This window comes from Pteronotus mesoamericanus, unplaced genomic scaffold (assembly GCF_021234165.1).
Source record: "Pteronotus mesoamericanus isolate MK-2021 breed Mesoamerican mustached bat unplaced genomic scaffold, CSHL_Meso_final scaffold_167, whole genome shotgun sequence".
NCBI lineage: Eukaryota > Metazoa > Chordata > Mammalia > Chiroptera > Mormoopidae > Pteronotus > Pteronotus mesoamericanus.
This window is the reverse complement of record NW_026555308.1, coordinates 3105138-3111953: the sequence shown is the minus strand read 5'-3', so window position 1 is coordinate 3111953 and position 6816 is coordinate 3105138. Positions and strand designations below refer to the sequence as shown.

At 38.6% G+C, this 6816-nt stretch overlaps 1 non-coding gene across 1 annotated transcript; it reads right to left on the bottom strand.

Annotated features, from left to right (window-relative positions):
- Positions 1–6285: 6285 nt before the first annotated feature.
- Positions 6286–6389, bottom strand: LOC129083988 (U6 spliceosomal RNA). Its single transcript, XR_008530551.1, has one exon. It is a non-coding gene; the product is annotated as a U6 spliceosomal RNA (small nuclear RNA).
- Positions 6390–6816: the final 427 nt, after the last annotated feature.

Here is a 6816-nt window from a genome sequence, read left to right as displayed (position 1 = left end):
GATATGAAGATACAAATGGCATTTTTTTGTTATCCATTGCTTTATGAGATAACCACTGAGGGTTCCTGCAAAGAGGAGGCAATATGAGAAAAATTCAGGTTGTCACTGGTGGAAATTTTCACCATGTGTCTTCAGGCTAAGAGGTCAATTTATTGGACTCATATGGAAGTCCAAAAAGACTCTGATTAACTAGTCAGTCTCATTTACTTTTTTGTCTGCTGGTTTTATTCTTTCTCCTCTTCATTTATTCTTGTTGAGATATAACTCACATCTCGTGAAATTCACCCATAGAAAGTGTACAATTCAGGGGTGTTTGGTATATTCACAAAGTTGTACAATCATCACCACTATCTAATTCCAGAACTTCTTTATCATCCCCAAAAGAAACTTCTACCCCCTAACTTAACTCCCCTAACCCCAGGCCCTGGCCTGGTAACCACTAATCTAATTCCTGGTTTATGATGTTTTGTAATTTTCATGGTACAAATCTTGTACTTCTTTTGTTATATTCACTTACTTTTTTTTTTCTATTTCTGTTCCCCTTGGTTGTTTATTTATTTTTTAGATTCAGTTGTTGATAGATATGTATTTAATGCCATTTTATTGTTCAATTTTTGATCTTTTATTCTTTGTCTTCTTAAAGAAGACCCTTTAACATTTCTTATAGTACTGGTTTGGTGGTAATGAACTCCTTTAGCTTTTTCTTGTCTGGGAAGCTCTTTATCTGTCCTCCAATTCTAAATGACAGCTTTTCTAGGTAAAGTAATCTTGGTCGTTGGTCCTTGCTCTTCATCACTTTAAATATTTCTTTCCAATCCTATTGGCTTGCAGTTTCTTTTTGGAAATCAGCTGACAGTCTTATGGAGCTCCATTGTAGGTAATTAACTGCTTTTCTCTTGCTGCTTTTAAGATTGTCTTTAACCTTTGGCATTTAAAAAATTTTTGAAAAATATTTCATTTATTTATTTTTAGAGAGAGGGGAAGGGAGGGAGAACAAAAGGGAAAGAAACATCAATGTGTGGCTGCCTCCCCTGAGCCCCCAACTGGGGACCTGGCCCACAACCCAGGCATGTGTCCCAACTGGGAATGGAACCAGCAACCCTTTTGTTTGCAGGCTGGCACTCAATCCACTGAGCCAGAGCAGCCAGGGCTAACCTTTGGCATTTTAACTATGATGATTCTTGGTATGGGCCTCTTGGGTTTATCTTGTTTGGGACTTGCTGAGCTTCCTGGATTTGTACGTCTATTTTCTTCATCAGGTTAGGAAAGCATTCTGTCATTATTTTTTCAAATAGGTTTTCAATTTTTTGCTGCCTCTCCTCTCCTTTCAGCACTCCCATGATGCAAAAATGTCTGTATGCCTGAAGTTGTCCCAGAGTCTCCTTACACACTATTTTCACTTTTTAATATTTATTTATTTATTTTAAGTATATTTTATTGGTTATGCTACTACAGTTGTCTAATTTTTTTCTCCCCTTTATCTCCCTCTGCCATGCATTGCCCCTCTATCCAGCATTCCTCCTTCTTTAGTTCATGTCCATGAGTTGTACATATAAGTTTTTTGGCTTCTTCCTTTCCTATACTATTCTTAACCTCCCCCTGTTTATTTTGTACCTAACAATTATGCTTCCTATTCCCTGTACCTTTCTCCCTCACTCCCCCCTTCCACTCCCCACTGATAACACTCAATGTGATCTCCACTTCTGTGATTCTGTTCCTGTTCTAGTTGTTTGCTTAGTTTTTATTTTTGTTTTTTAGGTGCAGTTGTTGATAATTGTGAATTCATTGTCATTTTACTCTTTCTTGTTTTGATCTTCTTCTTTTTCTTAGATGAGTCCCTTTAACTTTTCATGTAATAAGGACTTGGTGATGATGAACTCCTTTAACTTTACCTTATCTGGAAAGCACTTTATCTGCCCTTGCGTTCTAAATGAAAGCTTTGCTGGGTAGAGTAATCTTGGATGTAGGTCCTTGCCTTTCCTGACTTTGAATACTTCTTTCCAGCCCCTTCTTGCCTGTAAGGTTTCTTTTGAGAAATCAGCTGGGGTAACTAATTTGTAGGTAACCTGCCTGTTAGAACAAAGTCTAATACCCTTGAAAAGAAGGCAACAAAACCTAGCACTCAACAATGTAGAATCCACAATGTCTAGCATCCAATAAACAAGTATTGGACATGAGAACAGGCAGTAAAATGTGATCCATAATCTGGAGCAAAATCTGTCAATAAAAACAGACTAACAAATGACAGAGATCATATGGTTAAAAGACAAGGGCTTTAAAACACCTATTGTAAATATGCTCAAAGACTTACAGAAAATCACCTAAGTAATTAGAAGTGTAAGAAAAAAATAACCAAGTGGACCCGTAGAGCTGAAAAATTCAATATGTGAAATGAAACTTTTACCAGATGGGATTAATAGCAGGTTAGACTCTACAGAAGAACAGGTCAGTAAACTTCCAAATATAGTAATAAATAGAGTCCACACTAAAACTCAAAAGGAAAGAAGAAAACCCCCCACTAGATCCTCTCTGAACTGTGGGAAGATATTAAGCAGTATGTGTAAATATGTGTATGTGTAATTGTATGATTAAAGTCTCAGAAGGAGGAGAGTCAGGGAAGCAAAATAGTGAGGAGATACTGGGCAAAGTTCTTTAAAATTTGATGAAACTGTAAACCCACAGATCCAAGACACTCAAAGAATTACAAGCAGAATAAACATAAAGAAAACCAAACCCAGACGCATCATCACCAAATTGCTAAAAACCAGTGATAATGTAAAACTTGTTTAAAATTTCAGAGAAAAAAAATACATTATATACAGAGGAAAAAGGTTAGAATTATTGTAGATTTCTTGTCAGAAACAATATGAGCTAGAAGACATCAAAACATCTTTAAAGTCTAAAGAAACCCCCTCCATCAGTCTAGACTTGCATATCTAGTGAAAATATTCTTCAAGCATTTTCAAATACACTAAAGCTGAGAGAATTTGTTTCCTGCAGATATGCACTATGAAGAAATATTAGAGAATGTTCTTCAGGCAGAAGGAAAATGATATCAGATGGAAACTTGGATGTATACATAGGAATGAAGACCACTGGAAAGGGGAGGCAAAAATTAATTTTTCATACTAATTTTTTAAAAAAAGATAATTGTTTAAAAGCAAAATAAACCTTGTGTTGTGGAGTTTAGAACATATCTAGATGTAAAAAGCAGGACAGCAACAGCATAAAGGTTTGGAGAAGAGAAAACCAAAAACCCAAACATTTTCTTGACTCTTTTGCAAGTTGATTGGCTATATGATTGTGTTCTGGCCAATGTGACGTGAGCAGAAGTGGTGTGTGCAATTCTCAGGAGATATAAAGAAAGAAGGGATGTCTTTTTTCTCTCTCTCTTCCTTCTTCCTGCTTGGAATTCTGGCTGGAGCTCCAGAAATTATCTTGAACAAAAGGGTGACCTTTGGATATTGGAGAGTACCTTTTCCTTCCTTGGATAATGAAGGAGCAAAAAGATTGAAGGAGCCTGGTTCTCCAACACCATGGATTGCCAGAGCAAATCTGATTGAGCCTTGGATATTTTACAATGAGAACAAGAATTTATCTTGTTAAGCTACTGATAATTGGAGGTTTTCCCCAACCCAGAGCTGAATACAGTTCTAACTAATATGGTTAGCTGTTTGAAAGAGTAATGCAGTTGGTAAATCTCTGACCAGATGCTCTAAAAAAAAGAAAAGACACACAAAAAATATGAAGATTTAAAAGGGACATAAACCATAAATACAGCAAAAATTACAAAGATAATAAGAGACTTGGAGAAAACTTATAGCAATAATAAAGGGACATAACCATAAATACAGCAAAAATTACAAAGATAATAAGAGACTTGGAGAAAACTTATAGCAATAATTTTAACACTCAGAAGAAACATTTCTGGGAAAATAATCACCAAAACTAAGCCAAGAAAAAGTCAGGCTCAAGACAAATACTTGAGTACACTGATGATGTTCATAACAGCCTTATTTGTAATAGCCGAAAAGTTGAAACAACTTGGATGTCTATTGTTGAATGAATGTGGACTCCCCATACAATGGAATATTAAAGAAAAAGGAAATTCTGAGACATTCTAAAACGTGCATGTACCTTGAAGACATCGTTCTAAGTGAAATAAGCCAGACAGAAGGATAAATATTGTATGGCTCCTCTTATATAAGGAACCTAGAATGATTAAAATCACAGAGACAGAAAGTAGAATAGAGATTTCCAAGGAATAGGGGCAGGGAAGAAATTGGGAGTTATTGTTTAATGGACACAGAGTTTCAGTTTAGGAAGATGAAAAAGTTCTGGAGTTGGATGGTAGTGATGGTTGCACAAGAATATGAATGTACTTAATACCACTAAACGCTATATACTTAACAATAGTCAAAATGGTAAATTTGGTTTTATATATTTTACTACAACAATTTTTTTTTCTTTTTAGGTGTTTTAGAGCAGGAGAATTTTGTATAACTGGGTTTCATGTTGCTAGAAATAGAATGCTGGCTCTGACATTCTAAAACATCTAGGTTGATGGCTTCTGCTCTGTTGTTGTTCTATTTTGGTATTTATATGATTGGAAGAGAGAAAAGGCGGACATATATGACTTTACAGCAATTAGCAATTAGGAAGGGCAGGCATAACTTCTGTTCCCAGCAGGAAGCTTGTTAATAAAGAAGAGAGAAGCCCCTAGAACTAAATGACTCCACCTTACCACCAGGAAGCAAACCCTGGCCATTTTCTTAAGTGAACTGGCAAGTGAAGTATGCTTAGGGTTACCAACCAAGGTCAGCTTTTAGAGCCTCTGGTGGGGATGACATCGTTTGGCACCAGTCTGTGAGCAGGGCTCCTGGGTAAAGCCAGCTCTCATTACCTGCTGTTCAGAGCCTCTATTTGCAGAATGCTATTCTTTCCTGGTGGCCCCTGCCTTCAGAATCACCTGAGCCCCAGAAATGCACCAACAATCCACTTTGCAGCACCGCACATTCCAGATCCCTGTGTAGGGAGGCCACACCTAGATTCCACAAGAGAGCCTCAGCTGACCCAGCTCCTTCTGCACCCTCCACACCTTTTCAAGTGTTTTTGCCTTGTGACTGAGCTGCGTGTCCACATTTGTGTGTAACTTCATTGGTCCAATACCAGAGGTAGGTTTCTTCTCTATGCCAAGTACATTTCTGCTGGCCTTTTGACAGTAGATACAATGGTGGATACATTCGTAGATACAATCTGTCAGTGTGCTCTGTGCAGGCCTCTTCTGCAAGGGCAGCGCCAGGCACCCACACTTTAGCTCACGAATCTTTCAAAGCCTCTGAGTCTCTTCCCACCTGGCTTAAGTTGCCTGGCCTGCTTAATTGCCTCATATTCCCTCTGCATTGAAGCCCAGCTGGCCTGCTTGACCTCCCCAGCACAACCTACCCCTCAGGGCCTCTGTTTGGGATGTTTGTCCTTTTGGGTCCTGGTCACAGTCTAATTCCCCCCTGTGTTAGAGTTCTCTAGAGAAACAGAATAAATAGGATGTGTATATCTTAGATAGACAGATGGATAGATAGACCTAGTCAATCAACCTATTTATATCTATCTATCTATCTATCTATCTATCTATCTATCTATCTATCTATCTACCTATTATTTATCTACAGAGAGGTTTATTTTAAGGAATTGGCACACATAATCATGGGGGCTGACAAGTCTGAAGTCCGCAGGGCAGGTAGAAGGTTAAAGATCCAAGGAAGAAGGGATGTTGAGTCCAAAAGATATCTTTCAATAAAATGCAGTTAATGTTTTAAACAATGCTGAGCTCACCCTTTCCCTTCCTGCCTGGGTTAGGGTTCTGTGGTTTTCTCTGACCCTTCAGCCTGTGCCCTTTCTCTGTCCCCATGCCTCCCACACAGCCCTCCACCCTTCTCCCTGACATGCTGATTCTTCTCTTCCCCTGATGGCATTCACTTGGATTGATGGGAAGAGTCATGGGCATGTGAGTCAGATCTGGGTTCTAATGTAGACAACTCCTTTCCTTGGTGGTGGTGTTGAATAGTTCACTTAAGCTCTCTAAACTGCAGTCTTCTCTTTGTGAAATGTTGTTGTGTGCCCACCTCTTTTTTAAAATTTTAATTAAATTTATTGGGGTGACACTGGTTACTAAATTTATATGGGTTTTAAGTGTACAGTTCTATAATACATCATCTGTATATTGTATTGTGTGTTCACCACCCAAAGTTAAGTCTCCTTATGTCACATTTATCCCTTTACCTTCTAAAAAATATGGAATGTGTCACAAATTTGCATGCAATCCTTGTGCAGACCCAGTCTAATTCTTTATATTGTTCCAATTTTAGTGTATGTACTGCCGAAGTGAGCACATGTGCCCACCTCTTGTCACAGGTGAAGTATCTGGTACAGAGTGGACGCTTCATTTACTTCCTTTTCTCTCCATGACCAGGTGCTGTCTCATCCCTTCACGTTGGCCCCTCTCCGCAGCCATGAACATGGTTTGGAAAACTCAATGTTGGTGTGTTAGTTAGGATTCTCCTGAGAAACAGGACCAAAAAGATATGTATTTATAGAGAGAGGTGGGGTCTGGAAAGTCTGAAGTCCACAGGAGAAGCCGGCAGACTGGAACCTTCAGCAAGAGTCGATGTGGCAGTCAAGTCTGAAGGCAGTCTAAGGCAGAATTCCTTCCTCCTTGTGGAACCTCAGACTTTTCTCTTGGACTTATTGGATGAAGCTCACCGCATGATGAAGGGTAGTGTGTTTTACTTAAGTCCATTGATTTAAATGTTAATCACA